The sequence below is a fragment of the Pleurodeles waltl genome, chromosome 4_2 (genome assembly GCF_031143425.1).
Source record: "Pleurodeles waltl isolate 20211129_DDA chromosome 4_2, aPleWal1.hap1.20221129, whole genome shotgun sequence".
In the NCBI taxonomy this organism is placed as follows: Eukaryota; Metazoa; Chordata; class Amphibia; order Caudata; family Salamandridae; genus Pleurodeles; species Pleurodeles waltl.
In genome coordinates, this window is record NC_090443.1 from 124633814 (window position 1) to 124661125 (window position 27312).

Genomic DNA, 27312 nt, shown 5'->3' on the forward strand with positions numbered 1-27312 from the left:
CAAAAAAGGGTATAAACGACTCTAGTATCTGGAGTGTTGCAAGCCAAGTGACTGTTTGCTATAGATAGATGCTTACAGTTGATTCAAATATAAAAACAACAAGCTGAAAGCTGGTGGTACTAAAAAATATGAAAAAGAATATAACATATCTACGTTTAAAAGGCACAGGCTCCTGGCCTCATGCTAAGGTACAGGTGTCTAAACCAGGCACTAAGGAGAACCCACACAACTCAGTAAATATTGTGATAGACTAGTTGATGTACAGAAGAGTAAAAGAGAAACTTTGGAGAAAGCATGACAGTAGTAAACATCATCAATAATGTTAGTAATATGTAACTATCAGTTACAGCACAACAATGCACACTAGCTCCAGCCTGGCTATACTTCAACCTGATCACTGGCATGCAATGATCGTGTGTTGCAGACATTGCACCTAATAAGGGTATCCACAAATTGGTAATATTTCTGTTTAAAGAGTACAAGAACATGATTCCTAAAGGAAAATGTGTCTCCGCTGTTTATCAAGTGCAGCAGAGAGCCATATTCGCATTCTCTTCTGATGCAGACACATAAAGCTGGAAAACATGTTGTTGACAGTGACAAATTCACCTATGTGGCCTTTTTATGTCCACAGGAGTCCTTTGGTGCAGTTTTAGATGCAGCTCTCCTCTGTCCAGGAAAGGCACATAATGCAGAATAACCTGTAAGACACTGATTTAACTATGCACTCCCTCTTTCTCCAGGACTGATCCAGCTTTGCAACTCCCCTTGGTACAGTGGAGGGGCTCAGGGTAGTGATTCATCCCCCATATAGTATTTATTTAGCCAAAGAGGCGCACTTTTTCCAGGAATTGCCCAGTGCAGAGGCATGATCTGCTGAGAAATGCTGGTACTGCTGCATCAAAAACACAGCAACCATACAGAGAAGCACCAGTACTCTACCATGAAAAGTAGGATGCCTCTGTCTGGATAGAGGCTGAAACATTCCATAGCTTCGGTCTTGGAGCTATGTGGGTATGACAGTCCTGTTGAGAGATTGCATTACTCCCAACTGAAAGCATGTCGTACCCTGCTAAGACATACCTTAAACGTGAGCTTTGAAAGCAGTTATACAGTGGTGTGACTGTTCCAGACCAGTAGGAAAGTTCTGAAGACAAGTGCCTGTACAACCCAAGAACAATACTGAAGCGCATCTAATAACTGGTGCAGTGTTTCATAAAACGTATGTCATTCCTATTAAGTAATACATGTACTGTCTGTACGGGTATAGGAGCCCTTCTCGGTACTAATATGCTAGCCATGATAAGAGGTGTGGGTAATGTACCATTAAAAGCATAGCAGTTTTACTCAGAAGTGCTGGTATGTTCCCCTTAAGTATAATGCAGCTATGTTGAGAAGTCCCTGCATTGTCCCAGTGAAGCTACTGCAGTCTTTCTGAGACACGAAAGGCTGAGTCCAGCAAGCCTGAGAGTCTGTCTACTGCAATCCAGGTAGGTGCAGATCTGTGCACCGCTACAAATCATCTAGCAAGCAATCCCACCAAGGATGAAACCTGGAATCTGCAAATGAAATGCGGATATCTGTAGAAGACACAGAACTCGGCCAAGCTATATCTGAGAGCAGGACAGTGCCTCTGGGAGGGCGGGAGGGCTGGAGGGCTGCAGATGTGTCAGTTAGATGTACGGCACCCCCCCTGCCGTGCCCCAGCCCTACCAGATAATGGTCAAACTTTCAAAGTCAAAATGTACTTCCTGTAGGAGTAAATGTCCACTCTTTAGACCTCTGGAGTTGAGAAACAGGTTGAGAGTGATCAATTTGTAGTTAAAATTAAAAGCCTGGATTACAACCCAGGTGATCAACCTAACCAACACACTACACTAGCGTAATTTTCATACCTACAAAACCGTACGCTTGGTACACCTTTACACTTACACATACAAGTTGTACATTATAAAAAAGGTGGATCACCATTAATACTCTCGCCCTATCTCTCACCCTTCTCTCATTGCTTTCCATTGTCTTCTGTGTGGTCCAAAATGGTGCTCTTACAGAGCTTTAAACCTCCCTTTGCAGCTCCAAGAACATTGGCGTAAGGTAACATGATGGCCCCCCTGCGGAATGTGAAGAGGGGCCCCTGAGTCTCACAAATCTCACAGACATTCATTGGCTCTTCTGAAGGAGTTGGGGGGTTCTGAAGGGATAGAGACCACCCTGTATCGAAGGGGCTGCAAAGGCCTGTGTTATGCCCTGTCCCAGGAATAGATAAGAAATAGATGTAGAACACACAGGTAACTATTGCCGGAAAACACAGCATCCCTTTGAATGCATACGCTCCTGCACACACCGCCCCTTAAGCTCTGTATGGTGTGTTTCAAATAAAAATGAATGCATTCCACCAGGACTGCATTCAAATTTCAGCAAAAACTATGCTATTTGAGGAAGGGGTGGCAAACATGAATGGCTTGCAACGCTCCACTACTCCTTCCCCCTTCTCAGGCCCGTAGCGGGGTTGGGGGGGGGGGGGTGGTGTCAGATGTTTAGGGGTCATGGTCTCAAGCAACAACCATATCATAAAAGAAGCCGCAAGGGAGCGTGGGCCCCCCTGCGATAGCTTTTCAAAAGGTAGGTGCAATGAAGTTACATTTTAAAGGACGTCATATATTTTGTGATATTTTTGAATGTATTACTTCTATTCTATCATTACAAGTAGTTGTATCGTGCCTTTTACAACACGGTAAGCCAGAAACATTAGGGAATTAATTTTTCAGGAAAAGCTCGCAAATAGTGTTTTGGAAGCACCACTGACCAGTAAAATCGATGAAAACTAAACAGAACCTAAACGCGGGTATAAATGGGGTTTTGAAATCTGGCCCAAGGCAGATTTGGAGAAGTATGTGACAAATGCTACATTCCATTTCTAGGGGCATTCCACTAATGCCATGGCTAATAACTGATGGGGTTTTGAAGGCAGTCCTAAACTCTTCTGCCCATAGTTCGGAGTACCGTAGAGACGCATGGCCTAGGCAGTCTGCCCTGCAGTAACTGTAACTGGCTCCTGTGGGAAAGTCCTCCGTGGGATAGATAGACAAAGAGATCGTAGGCGTCGGGGTAGCCAGGGCACAGTTCAGAGAGCGTGTGTGGCAGTGAGGCCACCACCACTAGTCAGAGGAGCGAGAAGTAAGCAGCTGCCCGACCTTCGTGCAGGCGTCCTGGACTCAAAGCTTAACTTGTGCCTCGGGTGCAGGTGGTGGGCACCTGCACACGTTGTTGACCAAAGCTTATTCTTCATCATCAGAAGTTGATCCAGACCAAAATGGAGAAAGGCAGAAAAGGGAGAAAGAAGGATGATAAGAAAGACCGAAAAACAGTTACATAGAGTGAACCCAGCAACCTTGGTATTCCTGGCATTCAGTTGTGCCAGCTTCAGCCTCCTACGGACAACACTGGGCCTATGCACCTATTTTCTTTACACAACCATCAATGCTTGGGTCCTAAGCCACTGGCAGTGAGTGGGGATCATATACTTCGGCTCCTCATTCTCAACTATAGTTTTCTTTCTCTCCCTGTGGCTGCCTGCACAATGCTTCAAATAAAATGGCAGGAATCAAGCGGTGCAGTGTAAATTTTAAAGCCAGCTCAAAGAGGAAAATATTAGTCCTCTTCTGCACATGCAGCAGGCCAAGCCCCCTTTTCTGTTCTCTGGCAGCAGGAAACATGTTACTCAGTGCCCTGGACCAACGAGGTTCATTCTCTGAACTCAAATTGCCGAGGTTGGGTTTGGGTTTATTTTGGGCAGTTCTGAGGGTTCATGGTGTGTGTAAGATTATAGGCTGCCTTACTGTCTCTATAATATAAAGTTTGGGCAGCGTTTATCCACTTTGTTCTGAGGATTGCTAAAAGAACATCGTTTAGTGTGAACTATAGACTTGCTTGTTCTTATGTTTCTAGTCCAGGAATCCATAATGTCCCTACCAGCTCCTTGGGCTAGTATTGTGTCCACATATTAATGTCTATGTGGCTTCTTGTCCCAGTGTCAGTGACCTTGTTCAAATTCAGTGACGTCGTCAGTGACACTGTGTCCCTAACTGCCAATATCACAAAGTCACTGTTGCAGTGCCAGTCTCTAGATGTCTGTGTTAATCACACTATTCATGTCTCACTGCCTCCCTGTCCAGATCTCAGTGTTCCCACATCAGTGACCATGTCCCCACGTCCATATGTGTCCCTGTGAAAGTGTCAGGATTCCAGTGCCAATATGCCCCTCTCAATATCGCTGCCATTGTCTCAGTGTCATGATTCCAGTATCAGCATCTCCTGGAAGTTTACCTGTGCCAGCGTAAGTCTAACTGTAAATGTGGCTGTGTCCCAGGGGCAGTAATGGGCTTCCTATTGCCTACGCTAGTGCTTCAGTGTCAGTATTAATTCCCCTGTGCTCCTTTTCTTTTCTTTTAACCCTTTTTTCCTTTCCCTGTGCTTTGGTGTCAGTGCCCCAGTGTCCTTATCCCTGTGCCAGCGTCCCTGTGTGCTCTAGTGACAGTATCCCTGTGTCCGTCTGTCAGTATCCCAGTGCTGGTGTCCTTTTGTCAGTATCTTTGCATTGGTGTTTGCGGATATGTCAGTGTTTCTGGGTCTGTGACCCTATGCCAGTGTTAGTACTTATGTGTCACTGTCCATTCGTTTCAATTTGCCAGTGTTAAAATATGAATGTCAGTGTTTCCATTTATACACGTACACGTGTCCCAGTGCCAGTAACCCGATGTCAGCATCCCAGTGCCAACGTCTCCATGCCAGTTCTGCATGCCATTATCAATTTGATAATCACAGCAGCCCAATCAGTGTCCCAAAGTTAGTTTTATTGTTTCTGGGTACGTTTTCTCTTGTCCCAGTGTCACTGAATGTGAAGGCAGCGCCGCTGTGACCAATTTCCACGTTAGTGTTCGTGTCAGTATCAATACCTGTACCCCTGTGCCAGTATCTTCACGTCAGTATTCTTGCACCAGCATCCCAGTGCCAGTGTCCCCATGTGAGTAACCAAAGTTCAGTTATTTCAGTGTTGTGTCCGCCCCCCCCAGTCAGAGCCCTTATGTTGGTGTCCCAGTACCATGCCCAGTGATGTATCTGAACATACTTACCTCGGTGTCAGCCTCCCAGCATCAGCCACCATGCTATCATCCCAGCATCAATGTTTGTTCCCGCTGTCTGATGTCTAGTCTCACTGCCCCCATTTTAATGTCCTCATGTAATTCTTGGCATTTTTATATAATAATATTGCCATTGATGTTCGGCATCAGCAAAAAGAGGAAAACACGCCATTTACATGCAGATGGAGTCTTGGCGAAACAAAAAAAGCTTGGAAGTGTGGAGTTTTAAAACCCTAGTGGCTGTGCTAGCGTCCTTGTGCCAGTGTGGCTATGTGGTTGCTGGTGCTGCTGTGTCGGTGTCCTAGTGTCAGAGTTGGCACCTCTTTGTCAGTGTTCTAGGTTTGTGTTCCAATAGCGGCATCCCAGTGTCATTCTCTCTGTGTCCTTTTGCTAGTGCCCCCGCTCAGTATCCACATGTCAGTACGCTAGTTTCATTTCGCCACACTTGCTGTCCTTGAGTCGGTGTCCCCATGTTGCATCATGGTCCTGGTATTGTTTCCTAGTGTCATCGCGTTAGGATCAGCGTCCTTGAGCCAGTGGCGTAGCGTGGGGGGTGCAGGGGGGGCCGGCCGCACCGGGCGCAACATCTGGGGGGGGGCGCGCTCGCACTCGCGAGTGCTAAAATCCACGGGTTAGGGGGCGCAAATTACTTGCATTGCCCCGGGTGCTGACAACCCACGCTACGCCACTGCCTTGAGCGCCAGTGCCCCATGGCAGCGCCAGCCCAGGCCAGCGTTAAAGCATTAGTGCCCCATGGCAGCGCCAGCCCAGGCCAGCGTTAAAGCATTAGTGCCCCATGGCAGCGCCAGCCCAGGCCAGCGTTAAAGCATTAGTGCCCCATGGCAGCGCCAGCCCAGGCCAGTCTTAAAGCATTAGTGCCCCATGGCAGCGCCAGCCCAGGCCAGCGTTAAAGCATTAGTGCCCCATGGCAGCGCCAGCCCAGGCCAGCGTTAAAGCATTAGTGCCCCATGGCAGCGCCAGCCCAGGCCAGCGTTAAAGCATTAGTGCCCCATGGCAGCGCCAGCCCAGGCCAGTCTTAAAGCATTAGTGCCCCATGGCAGCGCCAGCCCAGGCCAGTCTTAAAGCATTAGTGCCCCATGGCAGCGCCAGCCCAGGCCAGCGTTAAAGCATTAGTGCCCCATGGCAGCGCCAGCCCAGGCCAGCGTTAAAGCATTAGTGCCCCATGGCAGCGCCAGCCCAGGCCAGCGTTAAAGCATTAGTGCCCCATGGCAGCGCCAGCCCAGGCCAGTCTTAAAGCATTAGTGCCCCATGGCAGCGCAAGCCCAGGCCAGCGTTAAAGCATTAGTGCCCCATGGCAGCGCCAGCCCAGGCCAGCGTTAAAGCATTAGTGCCCCATGGCAGCGCCAGCCCAGGCCAGCGTTAAAGCATTAGTGCCCCATGGCAGCGCCAGCCCAGGCCAGCGTTAAAGCATTAGTGCCCCATGGCAGCGCCAGCCCAGGCCAGTCTTAAAGCATTAGTGCCCCATGGCAGCGCCAGCCCAGGCCAGTCTTAAAGCATTAGTGCCCCATGGCAGCGCCAGCCCAGGCCAGCGTTAAAGCATTAGTGCCCCATGGCAGCGCCAGCCCAGGCCAGCGTTAAAGCATTAGTGCCCCATGGCAGCGTTCCAGTGCAGCTGTTCCCATGTCTCTGCTGGTGCTCCTGTTGCAGTGTCTCTAAGCCAGTGTCCTAGTAACAACTGTGATTTGCCTGCGTCAGTATCCTAATGACAGTGTTCATTTGTCGGTGCCCCGAGTCCGTGTCCCTTTGTTAAGGTCAATGTCCTTAGTCAGTGCCGCTTTGTCACTATACTCACAACAATGTCCCCATGTCAGTGTTGATGCTCCTTTGACACTGTGTCAGTGTTGGTACCCTGTGTCCTTTTTGGTACCCCATTCAGTTTTCTAATGTCAGCTTGCTTCCTTCTGTGTCTGTGTAGTAGTCTCAGTATCCCACATGATGTAATTGTTTGCTTCTAAACTACATATGTCGCCGCAGTTCACTTGAAAGCACTAAATGGATCGAAGAGTTCTGAGAGCTTAGGGTAGAGATGAACAAAGGATCTGGTGATCTAACAAATGGACCCGGTTATGAGTGTTTTAGGAAGGATAACATTAAAAACGTTTTTTTAAAAAGCTTTTTTTTTTCCAAAGTAATTGACAAAGCCAATTAGTATTGCCTTTTGGGTGCTAATGTGTACAGGATGGCTTTGCAAATGCCTTTTGCCGTTAACGTTATCAACCACAAAAAAGGGGAAAATACTTTTTGCATAGGCAGTGCAGCATTGGCAATATAAAAAAGGCGGGATGACGCATAAGTGTTATGACACGGTTGATTTTTTTTGTTTGTTTGCTTTTTTTTAAAAGCAACCTAACGTGGCAGACATCAATCTTGAAATACAAACATTGTGCAAAATCACATTTTTGAAAAAGAACAGGCAAGCAGCATATTGAAGCTGCCGGGCCTCAGTGGCAGCTCCTCCGCTATGGCGGAGGAGCGTCGCTCCTCTCCCTCCCCTCCACGCCTCCAGCACCAGCAGCTGCAAATGTGAAAAATTAAACGATAATAAACTATGTTTATTATTGTTTTATTTTTTGGGGCGGGGCCATGGGGATGAAAGGCACCGGGGGGAGTGGTAGGTGCACTCCCATCAGTGCGTATGTGTGTTTGGCCGTCCATATCAGGACGGCCAAACACACATGCGCACTGAGCTTTCTCCAACCCAGCACTGTGTGGAGAGAACAGGCACAAGCTCCCAGTCTGCCTGGGAGTGCAAATCAAGAGCGCTCAGGCCAATTCTGACGCTGCTCTCATGCTGCCAGCAGCATTACAGCAGTGTTAGGATTGGCCGCAGGACAGACTGGAAGGCTATGCCTTTAGCGAGGGACCTGGAAGAGTAGCAAACTGGCGGCTATGCGACAGGTACGTTTTTTTGTGTGTCTTTTTTGTTTTGTGCTTCCCGCCACTTTGCCCGGACTGCAGCCGCCACTGCCTGGCGATCTAAAAAGGTGAAATAAAGTTTTAAAAAAAAATAAAGCACACAAAGTGGAGGGATGGCGGAGATAGGAGAGCAGCTGAAGAAGTGTGCGGGGGAGGGGGAGGGAGAAGGAGAGGTTCAGTCCACTTGGGAGCAACAGGATTTTGAGCGGGGGTATAACACGGGGCCCCACATTACCCGCCAGGTGAATGGCTCCTATGCTATCCCATCCACAAGGAGGCCTCTCACGTCTCCACTCTTCTCTGCAGAATCCTTGCAGTTACAGTGACGTCTTAGGAAACAGCACAGTGTTTCCAGAGCAGAAAGTTACAAACTTGGAACATTGTTGATTTTGTGTTGCTGGTTAAGGGAGTGGGGTGCAGCCTCATGGATGTCACAGAGAGAGCTGTAGAGCTGAGGCATGGGTGTAACAAACACCCCGCAGGCCTGGATGGGTGGAGGAAACTCGCTGGTCACTGGGACCCAGGTTGAGTTTCCGCTTTACAGTTGCTTGCCACCTGTCATGGGCAGAGGCCCTTGCAGCACGGGAGAGGGGCAAACTTTCAGGGGGCCCCACCATTCTCTGGGACCTCTTTCAGTTACAAGGAAATTAATATCCGTGAGCTACGGGCGACTCCGGAGCACCTCGTTTTTCAGGGGCCCCATTCATTTTGCATAACACCACTGAGCTTGGGGGTGGGGGATTTAAAAAATAAAAATGGCACAGTGAAGAGTGTCTGAAGCAACGGGTGAGATGGGTCAGAGCAACAGGAAAAGTGAGAGGGGCTGGGAGTTGAGGGGGGAAGCAGCACATGAGAGATATAAAACACATGCACTCGCATGTAGTGAAGAAAAAAGTAGTTCCATGAATGTAAGTAGGGGAAGGATACAAGTCATTACATCAAAAGGATGGTAAAGTAGCTATGCTCATGGGAGGGACAAACACAAAAAGAGAAAAGGAAGCTGTTGAGTAAGGACACAAATGAGAGACAAGTAAATTAGAGTTTTTGTTCTGGTCCACAAGAGGTCTTTCAACATCTGACAGTCTCTCCACTATTTTTAGAAACAGGACTTGATTCCTCTTGCTCAAGGCTGAGAGATGTCACTGACTGCCCCAGCTCTGGCTCTACTTGCATTTTCAGACACTGTAAGCATTTAACAGGGCCTCAGTATGTTTGTAAACCTCTATCCCATTGCCAGCATCTCCTTGTATTTGTCTTTATAGCACGGGAAGGGGATATGTTGTAATCTCCTATCTGAAGAACAAACACCATTAACCCTTTAATTGCTTATCAAACTGCAGATGTGAAGTACTTTTCAAACCTTCCGGCATTTCTCAATTTCGCGACTAGTGGAATAATCGCAAAATCAGCTGAGGGGCGCGATGACCGCAATATTTATCTTTATGGCCGCAAAAAAGGTCATGACGCTAGGTGACACCCTACAGCCATAATAGCTTCATTTAAACTATGACCATAACTCAGTACAGGAATTGTAATGTGTGCAGCAGGTCATGAAGGAGCAATGCCCCACCTCTGCTTGGCCTGGAGTACCTAAAATCAGTAAGTAGCGTTGGTCAAAATTAAGGTGCATTAGTGGAGCTGCACCTAAACGTACAATATTTAAAATATCCAGCAAGGGAGTCTGAAGCACACGATTAAGGTACATCGGAGGCGCTGTACCCGAGGTGGCAGTAGCACACTAGTATAACGTGTGGAAGGGAATGACTGGGTGCACTGGCAAAGGAAGCCTTCATATTGAAATGGTATGGTGTGCCGCCGGACGAGGGTGCTGCACAGGAAAGGCCTTGGAATGGGTTCCAGACCATGCATCTGAAAAGCTCAGTATTATGTCCCAAAGACAGCTACCTTACACCTTTAAATACCCTAGACAATGGGTAACACAGCTGGGAACCTACCTACCTACCTACCTACTCAAAAGTTAACACCGCAACATAATCTTGACAGTCTTAAAATTAATCTAAATCAAGCTTCGGGTATTACTGGACTATGGCGACCACTTAGCCATTATCTTGTCCCTCCTTCATACCATCACACCATCACACCAAGGCCAATCGAAATCAGCAAAACTCGATACCAGAAGAACTCATTCTCACCATCAACAAGTAACAGACCTCAAATACTCATCAGTTTATGCAACACCGCTTTAAAATAACTTGTGGACACCAAGCAACCATTGAAAAATATGATCCCCGACTCCCAAATTCTTAGCGGCGTGGTATTTCTAAGAGCTCACTGACAACAAGCACACTATTTGCAGACAAGAAAAACAACAACTTTGGGCAAAAGCACGAGATGTCACTCAACTTAAAATGTTCCACCCTGCATGCAGGCTCCTCATTGCCTCAGCCAACGTAACCTTTCACCAACACAGAAAGAAGTGAAGAGATAATAAATGAGGCGAGTGTGTTAAGGAAGGCAAGAGGGAGGAGGCTGAGAAGGGATTGAAGAAGGCTAACAAGGGAGGGATGGATGTATGGAAAGGAGCGTATTGGAGCGGAAAGGACAGTAAAGAAGGGAGTCGAAGGGACGAATAAATTAGAGAAATAGGATTGGAGGTAAAAGGAGGGGTAGGAATTGCAAAGGGCAGTGAGTCCTTATTGAAAGGGGGGGACAGGTGAGAGGGGTGGGAATGAGAGACAGCACATAGAATTAAGGAAGTGAGGGGGGATAGAGGGTAATTAAGGGAAAGAAAAGTGAGTGGAATAAAACGAAGGGATGAAAGGGCAGCTGTCAAAGTGCATTAAAAAAAGTATAGGAACTGTTATGCTGCTTGCAGTGAGGGTGAGCTCAGTGAGTGTGGGTTCATAGGTGGGGCTAAAAAACCAAAATATTCTATACGTTTTTTTGGTCTTTCACCGTCAGATAGTTACAAATAAAATAACATGCAATTTAAATGAAAAATACATTTAAAAAAAGTTGTTATTGATTGTGAAATGCACTTCAGTACATTATGCAGACCCTCCAGGATTTTGTAATTCACAATAAAATTGCAAAATCAGCAGTTTTGTGAACAGCCTGCACTTTTTACAAAAGTGCAGCGAAATCTGAGGGTGCTAGGCCTCTGACCAGGGGAAAACCTGACTGTTGTGTGCACGAGCTAAACTTGTGATTATCAATCACTTCGGCAGCTAAAAACTTCAAAGGAGGTAGCGCTGGAAAACATAGGAGTTGGAAAGATAAAATCTAATTTTACATCTGCAGCTGTTTTAGACCTATAAACACAGATTTCAATAGTCAGCACACCAGAGGTTCGTGATGAAAACTTTGGGATGGTGGTGAAAGTAGAGCTTTGGTCTTAGATCGAGGATCCAGTGACATAGAGTGCGAGTTCCTGGGCATTACACAGGAGGACACATCAAGGATGGGTACAGACACCCTGGTGGCAGAAGATTGGGATGCGAGTGGCATATTAGACTTGGCGGTACCGGTTACAAGAAGCAGATACAAAAGTCTGGAAGATACTGTATGAGAGAGCTCCCCCGCCTCCCCCAGATGACACATTGGCTTGGTGACTTCAGATTGGAAGACTCCCGCACATCACACTGCGTGGCAGAGGATTAAGATGTTGTGCTCCTCATTCTGGAGGGCACTGTATATTTTTGGGGCAAACAATGAATGTCACAGTAGTACCTCCCTCAATGAAAATGTAAATTGTCCAGTCAGTTCAAAGCACGACCCACAACACCTGATCCTTCAAAGTTACTCAAGTGCCTAGGTCCGGCGTGCTTCTGATATACTGAATAAATCAGATGTCGTAGACCACTGCCTGGTAGGCTTTCTTGATAGCAGACGCAGACTACATTTTAACTGATGGAAGCCTGTGGCTTCTTTGCCACCCCACATTCCTCCGCTGTAATTGAAAATGTGTTTGTGCTTTGTGTTGAGTTGCGTATTTGTTTTGGGACTTTGTGTTATCCCGATTTATTTGTTGATCTGACTCACTGCATTCAACAGAATTCTTCCTTTCTGTATAGCAGATGCTCTCAGAAGCTACAAACATGCCTACTTGAAAGTTGAATACTCTGTTAAAAGAGTTTCCACTGATTTAAGGCTGTAAAGGACTGAGTATGAGTAAAATAAAGTGCTGCAATAATGCTGCAAAATGTCAAATTTTGTGCTGCAAAATTTCCATTTTGTGCCAAAAAATGTGCAATCAATGCTGCAAAATCTTGGGGGGTCTGTGCTTTGGAGTTGGATAAATAATACCATAAGAAAACAAAACATGCATTAACAGCAAGTTTAATGTTTAAAAAATACACCTGGGACATTTAACTTACTTACTGAAAATAATTTAAAAACATAATTACCAAGAGTCTGTAGCGCTGGGAGAAAGAAGAACACTTGTTACACTGTCCTAGCAGGGGTGTTTGCTTTTATTGCACCAGGATCTTGGAGTGTGACTCTTCCATGTCTTCTGTAAGGGTGATGCTTCTTCGACCCTCTCTCTGAATGTCAATTACAATTGAAGTATAGCCATCAAAAATGTAATTTACATACTCATAAAGCCTGTTTTCATTCCCATTTTAGATATTGTTATTAGCCAATACAATCTAATATTTTTTCAGACAATCATGAAAGGCTACACTAGTGATTTCCAATATAGATCATAAGCGTCAGAAGTAAGCAGGGGCATAGCTTAGTTGGTGCGATTCACAGGGTGTTACTCTCGGATTTCCCCACTAAAAAGCAATGGCCCACATGGTGAATGTGTGAGGTGACCAAGGTTTGGGATGCACTGTTCTCATGAGGGGCAGAGTTAGTACTGATTTCCATTAGGTGGGCCTCTCTCACTGATTTAGAGTTTCGCCGACAGGTACTCTGTTGCAACGGTGATAGAGTACTCCGTCTGCAAAACTCAACATCAGCCTGCTTGATTTTGAATCAGACAGGCCACAAGTTCTACACCAGTAGAGTAAAATGTGCTCTGTCAGTGTAAAACTTCATTTGATGGCCATCAGCACCAGGTATTTTCTGGTGGTGAGGGGCAGTGAATAAAAGAAAAATGAGCCTTACAACATGGAAGAACACTGGTGTGGGTTACTTAATTTTATTTTTATTTTTCAAAAACAAACTATAGCTATGGAAGTTTGTTTTTTAAAAATAATTTTTTTTCGAAAAGTTTGACTGCCAGCCACCATGTTTGATGGAGCCATCCGTTAACCTTTTTTCTATCTTAAATGAATCGCCATGATGGGGGTTTCTGCCAATGTAAATGAATGTCTTCCAGGCTAGCGGACATCTCTATATTTGGTGGGTGGAGTAAAGGCAGTTAAGTCCTCCGCCGCTGCCTGTTTTTATTCTGGCTGTAAAATCCTAAATCTTTCCCTCTGTCTAGAGTGGCACAGTAGGTGAAAAACAATGGTTTGGAATGCTACTCCAAGGGTTTGCCAGTGGCTAAACTATTTGCAATCATTAGTCCTATCACTTTTTGGGTTTCGATTATCAGTAGAATGCCTGGAGACCTGAATTTGGTGTAGGATTCCAAGCCTACTACTGCCAATGTTTGTGAATTTGAAAAAGTAGTACATTTGCATCCATTCAAAGAGTACTTCTGTGGGTGCAGATTGACTTATTTTTTGGTAAACCGGTCACTAATGGTCACATTTACAAAGTAGTGTGCAAAGCAGTGTAGCGAGCAAAGTTTCTGCGCTACAATGCACTACCCAGAGAGAGCGGAACTGCACCATCCCTTCAAAGAAATGGCACAGTTCTGCTCTTTCCGCGCGCTGGGCACTTTGGCTGCCTAGCACCAGCACAGACATCCTTGCGCCATAGTGCAAGGGTGTCTCCATTATGATCAGGATAGTTTTGTACTTTCCTGTACAAAAACTATCCTTGGAGGCTTTTTCCTCTTATTCTGCAGCACACACAGAAAGAGGAATATAAAAATCTATGACTGGATGCATGGGAACACCCAGGCACCACCAATGAAACACCTACCAGATGCAAAATAATGCTAGCCAGTGCAATGTGCTGTGTTGTGTTACTTTTCATCAACACTTGCATGGTTTTGTAAATACCAAAAAGAAATTTGCATTGGGAATGAGTCAAAAAAGTGAGGCAACCCAGATGTAAAATCTTTGTAAATCTGAGCCTAAATATATTTAAGTTCCTGACCCAAAAATGAGCTAGGTAAAACCTCTTAGTGAAATCAGGATGATAAGAAAAAACAACACAAATATAACAGATCTGATTTAGGGCTCCCAGACACAACTACCAAGCCAATAATCTATTTGGGGGTTACCACACTCCAAACACCTCACTCCTCCTCCCTTCCCTGAAGCTACACTCCTGGAAGTAAGCCATATATTCAGGATAGCCACATGAAATAAATGTATCTGGGTTAATTCTCAATTAATATACTCTACATACTGTTTACACACGCACGTAGACACACGTGTACCTCTGCAGCAGGTGCTCAATCCTCTGTACTATTTCACCGCTTGGTGCTGTTATTGCTGATGGACATGCATGGTTAACTGCTCTGCGCCTGTCTGTCTATAGTATCAGCCATCCAGCTTGCTGTGCGGTTTCCTGAGACAGTCGCTTGATTTTCTGTGGTTACTGCCTTCTCTTGCAAATGTCACGAGATGGGTCTGTAGGTTTCCTGGGCTGCCTCAGACAGCTACGCAGGGGCTCATATTTTACTTTCTTTTTAAAAAGCTGAGACTGGCTGTTTACGGGGCACGTGCAGTTCGCTGAAACCTCGTGGCTGCTGTACAAAATTGACCAAACTAGGCTCTCCATAAAAAGAAGACTTGCTATTGGGGAGTGCGGAAATGTACTGTCAGTTTGGTGCCTCCAAAAGGACTGTAACTAATACTGGGATAAAGATGAACACTTGTTAGGCTGTCCTAGCAGGGGCGTTTGCTTTTATTACTGCAGCAGGTGCAGTTGCACCATGGTCTGGGTGTGCAAGGGAATCACACACCCCAATGATGTTTTTTACTGCCCAATAAGGAAGTAAGGGGTACATATTCCTTTGCTGAATTAGAGCCAAGACACCCTTGCTTTACCACTTATTTTAACAACTCAGTCAGGGGTTCTTAGCTTTTTACTTCTGTGGACCCCCCACTCAATCATTACTGTGATCTGGGACCCCCTCTGAATTATTATTGGGAACTGGAGATCCACATTCATTGCTGGAAGCCAAGGACATGGCCTAAGCAAATTTGATGATTTGACCCGCTAAATACTACACAAAATTACAGAAACGTGAATTCATCAAACTAATACACAAATGATTAGATTTTTATTTAATTCACAAACAACATTTTTAAAAAACCAATTTTAATTTTGATGGGAAGATTGGAGCTTATCTAAATTCAACTGAGGATGCCCAGCATCCATAATATATTCTGTTTGATGCACTTGCACTGCTCCCACAAATCAATTTGAGAATACAAACTTAGCTTTTAGCCCTCAGTTTCAAGTTCCCTCACATTTAAAGAACGTTTTAAATTTTACATTCTGCTTCTTTATATATATATACTTTATTAAATGTACGAATATTGAATTTTTTAAGCAGGTGCAGACCCCTTGAGCCGTCAGGGTCCACAACAGAAGTGCATTATTACAGCTGTAGTCATGTTCTCTTCAGTCAAACTGGCCAGTTAAAGTAATGGAAATTTGTCATTTCAGCAACCCTATGTGGTCCACAAATTTATACCCATAAAGCATGTCGACTGTGGGGCAGACAAGGGGCTTTAGACAGGAAGCTTGGTAAAACTATTCAGAACATATTTGTCTCTTTTTTTATGAGTGATTACAGCCTTAACCTAAAAACACCACGCACCCAAGGTTGTCAGTACCACCATCACACATCAGTGTATCTGGACCATAACAAAACTTTGATACAAGCTCATATCAAGTAACTGTTTAGGCCCCTTTGATTGACTCATGCACACCCCTTCCACTATCTACTTCTATGAACTTATTTCATGGACTCAAAGGTATATAACTTTAGTCCATACCGTCCAGTTATGAATAGTAAATCTCTACTTCCTTATGTACGCTTACCTTGACCATATGTTGTTAGTCAATATTCTGTAGTTCATATTATTAGCATTGATATTTTGAAATATAGCCACTAAGAGAAATCTTATATCTCATCTCTGCAAGCAGGAATGCAATAGTAATCTAAGCAGGCAACTTCTAACCTGACTACCTTAATTCTGCTAAGTCAATTTCCAAGAATCCCAACACAGGTGCTTGCCCAGCTCTACTAGTAATTCAAAGAAATCACATCACCAAAGATAACCTGGGATGCCCCTATTGACCAGTTGAGGCACTTATTCAGTTTTGGACTCTAGATGGTCCTTCGATTTCTTTATGTATTAGTCACATCCTGCACCCATTCAAAGGTCAAGATTGCCCTGTCTCCTCCCAGTTGAGCTGTACCATTCAGGGATTTTGGGTGCCCAACTGTATCCATGTCGCCTACCAGTGTCATCTTAGGAGTTTTTGAGGCCCAAGCAAGACATGTTGTGAGGCTCCCTGTTGTGAACAAAATTTAATTTGATTGCACTTTTTCTACTAATTCAAGGCCACATGGTGCCAAACAAACGTTCAGAAATGGAGTCAAACAAAAACAACTGAGATATGTCTTTCCAGGGACTCTTAAAATCCTTAAGGTGACACTGGGCAGAGACAGAGTAAAAGTGAGAGGTAGACAGACAGAAGAACAGAGTTTGAGGTAAAGAAATAGACCAAGGTGGGTTAGTGAATGAGAAAGTTCTCTTTCCCAGGAGTCCTTTTGGAAGGTGGGGTCCCTGGGCAATTACCTAAATAAGGAGCCTTGATTAGAACACTTGAATAGTATTGGAGTGAGCTCGGAAGACATCAAGGCTGACCCGTTGCACAGGTGGTGACTTGTGAAGAAGCTGGTCACATTTGACAGGCCCCAGAGAGTTGATTTGTGGATGTCGTAGGTCAGTGTTCCCCAACCCCCGGGCCGCGGACCGATGCCGGTCCGTGGATCAATCGGCACCGGGCCGCCCGAGGAACTTCAACTTCATTTCACTGTGGCGGGCGGCCGAGGCGAAGAGCATTGCGCCCTCCCAAGCGGGCCACGGAAAAATTATCCAACATTTACCGGTCCGCGGCGATAAAAAGGTTGGACAACACTGTCGTAGGTGACAATAAGGATATCAGTAAGAAACTAATACAGACATCAGGCTAATATACAAGGAATCTGTATCATGATTGACCTGTCCTAGTGTGGGTTAGTGTCGCAGAGAGCTCTGTGGAATACAATCATGTCAACAGTTTCTTGAGACGAAGCAAGTTATTGGACATAAGGATATTTCCCTCTCTGTCCCGCTGTTTTTTAGAATTATGTAAATAAGTTGTGATCCTGAAGAAGGTAAAAACAGACAAACAAGAATTGCAGCAGGCTCATAGACAACGCACAATCCCTATTAATACCCAATAGTAAGAAAAAACAAATAGAAAACAACAATACTGCTATTAAGTTTCAGTAAGCGTGCAACTTCACCAAAGTTCCTGCTGCAAAAAGGAACTAAACAGGGCTAAAGCAGCCCCACTGGAAAACACTCTAAGAGGCGGTGCACCGCAATATAAGCAAATAAATATATAATATGAGAAAAAGAAGAAGTCCGATGTTCTGACAGTGCAGATGAACAGTCCTTTTTTAATATTTCATTACAAGTCTGAAATGTTGATTCCACACAATTCCGTAGGTGAAATAAGTTAGGACCAGGAGTAATAAAGTAAAACATCCATGTGTTCTTGCAATTCCATAGACAAATTGAATGATGTTCAGGATGAACAGCCAACGCGTTTCACCCAATGAAATGGCTTCTTCAGGGCTGTAATGCAACCAGAAAAACATATGTATACTATGCTATCCATTGCATGAAAGATGTAAATATCTAGGTAAGTGTGAGAATACAAATTATGGAAGTGAGACAAGAAAGAAAATGCTGTGTACCAACACGTTAATGAAAGTGATAAGCCCGTATAAAAACTGTTCCATACCATGCAGGAAGAAAATTATAGCGTGAGGAATATGTAAAAATTGACCAGATGATGAGTTAATTAAAAATAGAATTGAAATATTTGTATAGAGATATGTACATAAAGTGTTAGTATATATCCAATGAAAAGTGAAATCCCAAAGGAAAAAAGGGGGGGCACCAAGTGTCAAGTAAAGTAAATAGAGCAAACTACTAAAAAACATACCATCAATGGTATCCAGTCAGTGATAGTAGTAACGAATATATTGGTAAGTTGGTGACCTGAAAAAACGAAACCAAGGAAGGGGGGAGTGAATAAAAATGAAAAGTAAAAAAGGGGATGCTTCATATGAAAAAAATGTCATAAGAAACCATATAAAGTAAACGTTTCAAAGTGGCAAAAACTAGACCACTAAAAATAAAGTATAAGGCAATAGGATGAAGAAAAGCGCATCAATCCAAGTAGCGCTCCAAGGCTGAGGTAAAAAACGAATATCCCCACAAACCATGCCTAATCAGACCTCAAAAATAACATATTGGGGCAGCTACAATGTCCCTTAAGACAAAATGCCAGAGGCGTATCCAAAGTATTCCAAAATATAAGGACAGAACATAGAAAGTAACGTTAAAGTGAAAGAATAACCAAACAAAGCAAATAATAATTAAAAAGAAGAATTCAGAATGAGCGGAAAAGTGGAAACCTTACCGCTAGTGCTGTAGTGCGGCATGTCCCGTGCTCAGAAGGGTTTCAATAACGCGATCAGAAAGCCCGCGAAGGATCGCACGCGTCCGGCCCGAGTATAAAGCCGGATGCCGAAAGGGAAACCCCTTAAAGGAAACCTCCGGTCCGGGTGTGCTGACAATAGACGCCCGAAATCCGGAAATAAGAAGATAAAGCCTCTTGAAAATAAAAGAGGGACAAAACAAACCGCCAACTTGAGGCTGGTTGTGATTACAACGAGTGCATACTGAAAATAAAAATAGGACAAAAGAATAACCGCCATATTGGTGTTGATTCCCGAGTTTCAAGAAAAAACGGTAATAAACAGATGTAAAAAGACGAATTGTGAAGAGAATAATTAGAAAAGGAACAAATTATATAAAACTGACTGGGTACCCCATAGAACTTGAATAAGCCAAAGAATATGTGAAATAAGATAAACTGAAAATAATAACCATGAGGAGTGGAAGAAGTAAATGTACCAAGGAAAAGTGAAAAGGAGAGAGTGAAGGGGGAGGGGGAAGAGGGTGAGCACAAAACGTACTGTGATCGAGCAAAGTGTGGTTAACATAAAAGAAGACGTATACATATTGACGAGAGAATTGTGAACAATTATAGGGATGCATATGATGACAGATTTAGCCAATTAGCACATGATATTGGTCATAAAGTTAGAGCAACGAAATAATCACAATATAGCAAGATGAAACATAATTCTGAAAAAATCTAAAGAATATATCAAAAAGAATAGTGAACATAATGTAAGTGTGTTACAAACAAATAGCAAAATGTTACATGCCCCTAGTGGCACATTGACAATCATAGTAAAAAACATATAACATTTCAAGCCTAACAGACACACTAGAGAAAATAATGGAACTCATGATCCATATTATGGCCCAGTTCTACCGCTTGGAGGCGGCAGTTGTTCACTTCCTGAAGAAGGTGTAAACCCACCGAAGCATACGTTGACAGTTGTTTAACCCAGTTTGGTGACACCACAATGGAAGGAGAATGAAAAACGGACTCTGTCTTTGTGTTGGGGTGTTAAATACTTCCGAACTGGGGGCGGTAGAGTGTGTGATATGCGGTATGAGTGGTGTGGCAGAGGTGAGAGTGAAAAGGAAGGGACACATGGGATTGTGATTTTTAAGAATTGTAAAGGTGGAAAGTTTGATAAGTGTTGTTTAATGCTGTGTTAATCGTTGTAATGTCTATGTCTTTTGTGATAACATAAAAGATGCAGTAGTTATGAGATATAAGCTTCATGAAAATTTCTAAAAAAAAAAATGAAATAAAACGTATGCTTTTTATAAAATGATAAAGAGTGCAAGCTGGGTCCTTCCATTTTGGATTTATTACCACTATAACATTTAAGACAGCTAAGTGGGATCTCTTGTCTTGGAGGCCCTGGGCAATTGCCCACTTTGCCCAATGCCTTAATGTGTCTCTGTCTCCTACCCACTAAAAGAGGCAGATGTTATTCTACCATTGCCCCCAAACTGAGGCACAATCTGCCAGGCACCATCTGGCAAGAGCGTAAGTCTGGCAACAGTCCTCTTTACTGTGTCCTCCTAATACCCCCTCCCTTGGTCTTCTTTACCTACTTTACAGCCAGGCCTCTTGCTGCAAATTGGACCCCTAAATTACAAACAGAAGACACCTTACGGTAAATTCTAGGTACCCATGTGGTCTTGCCAAAGGACTGATCCTTCTGGTTTGAATCAGTACATGAAATTGCTGCTTCTGATTAATGTACTCCATAAGAGCATTTGGACAGCCTCCCTGCATTTTAGAGGCTATAAAGCATGAAGTCTGAACCAGCAAACATTTGGATCCACCAAACAAAGTGCACAAAATATAAACTTTTTTAAGTTATTGTTATTATTCATGCCATCTGTTGTTTCAGCACACACACCCATCTACACCCTATTCTAAACAAGGGAACTAAACACAATGCATCTGTCCCTGGACTAGTAATCTCCCCGATAAATTAATCTATTGCCTTCTACCCATTCTAAAAAAATGACCTTATAACTGGACCTATAACTGTGCTTCACCATGATTGCTAAAAGGGCTACCACCTGCAGATGGGCAGTATTTATTGTGTAAAAAACACAAGTGCAGAGGCTTAGTGGGCTTCTTTAGAGCCTGCCATTTGAGCTACCCAATCGTGGGGTCACCGAATGGCAAGGATGCATTCTTAATTACACTTCCTGCTAATTTCTTATACCACACTATGCTCCCAGTTTTGCTAACTCACTTTTACTTAGGTTCGTTTACATCCCTGCTTTCCCCTTTGTGTATCTTTATTTTGCTCCTTCTTTCTCCTGTTTCTTAGTTTGTCTTTCGTGCTCAGGGTAATTCCCAAACATTTTTGCCTCCTTCGTCCTATCTTTTCTGACTGTTTTTGTTGACTTCAGGACTCTGGGCACTTTACCAGTGGTAAAGTGCAGGTGTTCTCTATCTAAATTGTATTGGTGATTGGTTTATCTATGATTGCCATATTTGATTTACTTGTAAGTCCCTAGTAAAGTGCATTATGTGCGCCAAGGGCCTGTAAATCAAATGCTACTAGTGGGCCTCCGGCACAGATTGTGCCATCCACATGAGTAGCCCTGTAAACATGTCTCAGACCTGCCACTGCAGTGTCTCTGAATGCAGCTGTGAACTGCCAGTAGGTGGCAAGTACACCAACATGCCGGGCCTAAACCTTCCCTTTTACTACATGTAAGGCACCCCTAAGGTAGGCCCAAGGCAGCCCCATAGGCAGGGTGCAGTGTATTTAAAAGGTCGGACATGTACTGGTGTCTTTTACAGGTCTTGGTAGTGAAATATGCTAAATTTAGTTTTTACTATTGCAAGGCCTATCTCTCCCATAGGTTAAATTGGGGATTTCCCTGAATTATCCTTTAAATGTTCTTTCCCCACTGTGAGTAGCTAGATATATGGAGTTTGGGGTCTCTGAACTCACAATTGAAAAATGCATCTTTTGATGTAGTTGGTTTTTAAATTTGTAAGTTTGAAAATGCCACTTTTAGAAAGTGGGCATTCTCTTGCTTAACCATTCTGTGCCTCTGCCTGTCTGCTGGAATACGCGTCTGGGTCAGGATCACAGTTAGGCTGTTTGTAAATTCACTATAGACAGTCACACAAAGAGAGCTGAGGTGTGCCCTGCATATTCTGATGGGTCTTCTGGGGCTAGAGTGGTGGGAGGAGCTCACACTTGCACCTGAATAAGGCTGTACTTATCCTTACACAAAACAGTCTCCAACCCCCTGGAGTGTGTCTGGGGCCAATGCAGGAAAGGCAGGGTCTTGTGCACTACAAAGACTTTCCTTTGAAGTTTGCCAACTTCAAAAGCAGGACATGAGTATAAGTATTGGGCCTCTGAGACCACAACTTCAGAGCACTTCTGGACTGAGGACATTCTGCCAGGAATTAGAGCTGGATACTGTAGGGGGGACTGCCACTCTGTCTGGTGCTTTGCTGTGCTGGCCTGCTGCTTCTGTCCTGGGAGTGAAAGGACTGGACTTTGCTTTCTACATCCTGCATCCGAAGGTTTGCCGAGAGCTTGAACAAAGCTTGCCTCCTATTAGACGTCTCAGGGACATCAAAGACTTTATCTGCCAGCACCTGGACTTTCTTGCTGAGAGTCCTGACTTGCTTAGTGATGCCAAACCCAGTTCCTGGGCCATTGGAAGTGAGTTCTGGTGAAACCAAGAAGAAACCAAGTGCATTGACCCCAGAGCGACTTCGGAACCGGCACCGCTGTCCGTCTCGGCTGCGCTGCCAACACCAGGAGCCATGGTCCTCACTGAGTGCAATGACCGCGACGACCTGCTGGATTCATCAAACCCGCTGGATCATAAGGAACCGATGCCTCGCCTCCGACGCCACATCACCTCCCCTGCAACGGTAAGGAACAGACGCCTCACGCACCCCTGCCTTGCAGTAAGGAACTGATGCCTCACCTCCCAGGTAGCAATAAAAACAGACGCCGCAATGGCTCCAGCGACATCTCACCTCAATGCAAGGTATTTGTTTCATCACTTAAAAAGGTACTGTACCTGGGGTCTGTGCGACTCTGTGACCGGCCCGCACACCCTTAGGAGTGGCGTTGGACTGTTGGGAACGACTCCGTCAACGACTTTGTGATAATCCCAGTTGGAGCTATTGTGTTTATAAGCACTATACTGAAGTTTTATCTTTGAAAATGTGTATCTCTGCTTGGGTATGTTGGATTTTTGTTGTTTTGGTCTTATTTTTATTCAGATAAATATTGGCAATTTTTCTAAACTGGTGTGGATTACTTTTGTGGTGTTTTCACTGTGTTACTGTGTGTATGTGTGTCAAATATTTTACACGTTGCCTCAGAGATAAGCCTGATTCACTCTTTTTCCACCTGCTATTTTGCTTTTCAGGCCCATAAATATGCCACCTACCCTGTTCAGTTGCTGTTAAGAAACGTCCATGCCTAGGCTGGTAAGATGGCCCACTGTAAGGCCTGTACTGCTATCCTTGCCATCACAGAACAACGGTCTGTTTCCTCTTGGTTGTTTTTTCACTGTTTCTGTGCAGCAGCAGGTGCTTTTTTTTTCACTTTGGTGGTGATATATTGTCACACTTGCATACACTTTTAGAAGGTTGCCAACTCACAAAAGTCAGTGCTACTTGATTTACCTCTAATAAGAGCTTAACTTTTGCTCTTAGTTGGTGCACTTAAGGAGCTGTGGAGGATCTTATGCTAATGACCTCTCTCTGTCCATCAGGGCCAGAGCATGGGTTTCCAGCCATATTTCCTAGGCCCTTCAATTACAGCTAGAGGAGATCTCCATTCCCTTCTTAGCAGGGTCTTGGTCTGGATGATTTTTCTAGATAAGGCCTGTGTCCCTCACTATGTACAGGAAGCTGAAGCTGGTATCCTATTTGTCTTTGCTGTTGGGTTATTGGCAAGTGTCAGTGAGAGTGTCTTCATCTACAATGGAAATGGCTGCCAGTAACACACTGGTTCAGTGAATGAGACTTGTTCTTTAGCTCCTGGTGCATCACCTCTTGCTACACTGGAACCCTGAACTGGGGGATGAAAAGGTTTTTATTCCGCTTACCTCACAGATTCACAGGGACTTCAGTTGTGGTTGAAGCCAGTATACTGAGTTGTGGGTTCCCTCTGGTCTCTCCAGCTGCCCTGGTCCTTACTACAGACACCAGTGGCAGGGACTTTAGGGATAACCCTTAGAGATCCCTTCAGATCAGGGGTGTTGTTCCCTGATGGAAATCAGGAGCTCGCATAACTGGAGAGAACGTGCTGCCACTGCTTGGTCCAGCTGTCCTTTAAAAGTTTGGCAACAATATTCTGATAGCACAATGTTTCTGGAGTCGATATTTCATTGCACAGCCATACCTTCCACAAGAAACCAAATGGGACATAAAACCCATGACTATACCCTGCTTCCTTCTAGTATTAACATAGGGACGTCATCAGTGAGACTGCTGCATTGTCTTAACCAATCTTGACTCGACACATGAGATAATTTAAAGTGTCCAACCTATTGTCAAGCATAGCTCCATCTTTACGTCTGGTCCGAAAGTGAACTCTTTTGAGGCAGAAGACATGTGCAGCCCAATATTATTGTCCTATTTTTGTGGACATGGCCATCTGCAAGTGAGGATTCTTAATGCCATGTCCCATACCAATGTACGACCCACAGAAAGTACCCCCACTCTAAAATATAAGTTTGGGACTGCCTCCTTGCATCTGTACTCAGCTACTAGTCAAGTAAGTCAAGGGACACAAAGAGACCCGGGTGGATGAGTGGAATTGGACTTTGTTCTAGAGAGGATCCACTTAGAGATTCTGAGCACAGCTATGGCCGAGAAGCGTACCATGCTACATTCCTACAGGCACATACCCAAATACAGTGCTACTGGATTCTGAAGTACTGGGTTCCTCGTCAGAGCTATTTATAAAACCTATACAGCGTTTGGCAATATGTTTGAAAAATGCTGTTGTAAAATGAATTGTTCGGTACCTAATTAAAAATGTTATATCAAGGAGACCTGTGCTAACTACCTTCTCTCTCTCGCTCTCTGCTGTTGAGTTGCATGCTTGCTCACTACGTTCAAATATGTGGCTACAGCAGGATTGAATTTTAGCTACCAGTGCAGTCCTGCCGTACTCGGCAACTCAAGCTTGTGGGCTTTCTAGGATGTGTAGGGAAATCCTATTGCAATGTGGAGAGTACTCACTTGGGTACAACTAAGTTAAACCTAAAAGGCTCGGGGTAAAAATGTCATAAGTTCTGGGGAATAGTACAAACGAGTCCGTTTGCCCTACACATGCATAGTGCGGATATCATTGAGTAGCTATGTTCAGGATTCACTTACGTACTAAATGAATTTCTACTGTAAATATCCCTAAGTGTGCAGTTACTGTGTTTAGAAGAGTCCTATTTTTTTTTTCAATAGTGCACCCTGCACCTGTATTAAAGAAATCAATGTTACTTTTTAAAGAGCCGCGCATACTTTTATTTTCACCAATACTTAATGTTTTTCTTCGAGATAATTACCTGTTACGAAATTGTTAGGTTCAAATAAAAAATCTAAAAGTTCTGTAGAAACTAGGGTGACCAGACGTCCCGGATTTCCCCGGACAGTCCCGGTTTTTAGAGCAATGTCCCGGTGTCCCGACGCTTCTCTTAATTTTAAATAAATGTCCAGGTTTTTTGGACAAAGGTCAGACTTTTAAATAAATGTCCTGGTTTTTGGGATAAAGGTCAGATTACCTAGGGAAGCATAATTAAAAAACGCCTACAAAGTATGAAATAATTAAAGTAATGTATCTGTTACTGTCAGGCAACACTCTCCCGTGTCTGCTCCCAGCAGAGAGACGGAGTGGGGATCAGAGAGAGGTGGGTGGGGGCAGGTTGAGGGTGTATGGTGGGAGCTCAAGCCATAGCTAATTTTATATATGTAGTCTTTTAAATGTGTGTGTGTGTGTGTATATATATACATTTTTTTAACATACCTGTATAGGAACACATTCACAAAGCTACGCAAAAAAACGGGACAGGCCAGATATAAAAGTGAGAGTAAAGTATTTAGTCCTTCTTTTATGTCTGTGTCCCGGTTTTTGCTCCTCAAGATCTGGTCACCCTAGCAGAAAGTCACCTGGCAGATTCCTCGGCCAGTGTCCTTTTCTAATCTCACCTTCTGTTTATATAGGTATCTGTTTGAACAATGTTTTTTTATTACTTTTAGGACAATCACTTTTAATTTTAGCGTGTAATGTTGCGTGACCATGCTTCCACAAACCTTGTGAAATTCGAAGTGAATATTTTAAATAAAAAGTCAAATGTACGAGTAATGTAAAAAATAACGGGAATATGTGAAGTGATTAAACTGCGCTTTTAAATATTGTTCCTTCCTGATATCCAGAAGCGATACATTTCCAACTAAACAGGGTTGCTAATTTATATGCTGATTCTTCTTGGATTGGGGCACCCCATCCAGTCCACATTTTAGTGTCTATGGGGCTTTCACACACCAAAGGAACCCCGGCACCAGTAAGAGAAGGTCGGTCGTGATTTGAAATACCTCATGACTGCGAGCTCCATTCCCTACGCCGTCAGCCCATGCGCAGCCACACCACACTCCACACCTCCCTCGCTGTCCCTTCCTCTCCAGCAGTTTAGTGGAAGCCCAGATCAATGGTCGTGCAGACGGAATCCAATTGGAGTCGTGTATCGCGGGCACGTGGCGTTCGGCGGCAGGACCCCTCCGCGAGACGTGACGGGGTAGCTCCACCACTCAGACTAGAAACCGGTTTTTTATTTGTGCTTAGAAAAAAAAGCGGACCTTAGTGGCAAAAACTGACATATGACTGTACGACACGATGGTAAAAGCGATAGGCGCACACTAGAGTGCAATGTCTGCTTTGGTGGCAAAGGTAAAAATTCAGATTGTATGGACTCCCAGCCCGATGCTTGAATTTTTTTTAATGTATGCATTTTTGTTCTCATGTAGTTGGGATGCTGGTACAGATATGCAGATGTTCCACTTGGTAAAAAAAAAAACGTAGGTTTAAATTAAAAAATAAAATACTGTTTGTCGCATGGACGGCTGGCTGCCTCTTGCGACCCAGCACCTGGTACCGCCTTTGCGACCCCTGGCCTCCGAGGTGGCAAAATCAGTGTCAGGAAGACTGCGGGCAACTTGTCCTTATGGACGTTGATTGGGCCACTAGTTTCCTTGTATTCTGGCATTTTTTTATTACAGTAATAGTGAATAATATTATGTTTTATTATTTATTATTAGTAATAAAGAATGGAGTACAGTTAGTTGGAATATACCTCTCTCTGGCAGCGCAGGTAAGTTAAAAGTGCTTTTAAATGTATGTTGTGGGCATTCTTGTGGGTGAAAGTGTGTTTATGTGAGAGAGAGTGTGTGTGTATATGTGTAGATCTGTGTATGTGTA

The 27312-nt window shown here is 44.2% G+C and overlaps 1 long non-coding RNA gene across 1 annotated transcript in view; it reads right to left on the reverse strand.

Annotated features, from left to right (window-relative positions):
- LOC138294090 (uncharacterized) overlaps positions 1 to 26634 on the reverse strand; it is a 74262-nt gene extending 47628 nt beyond the window's left edge. The window contains exons 1-2 of the long non-coding RNA XR_011203176.1: positions 26433 to 26634; positions 12446 to 12583 (exon numbers count right to left, since the gene is read on the reverse strand). This is a non-coding gene — a long non-coding RNA (uncharacterized lncRNA). The remainder of the gene's footprint in view (positions 1 to 12445; positions 12584 to 26432) is intronic.
- Between the last annotated feature and the right edge of the window lie 678 nt (positions 26635 to 27312).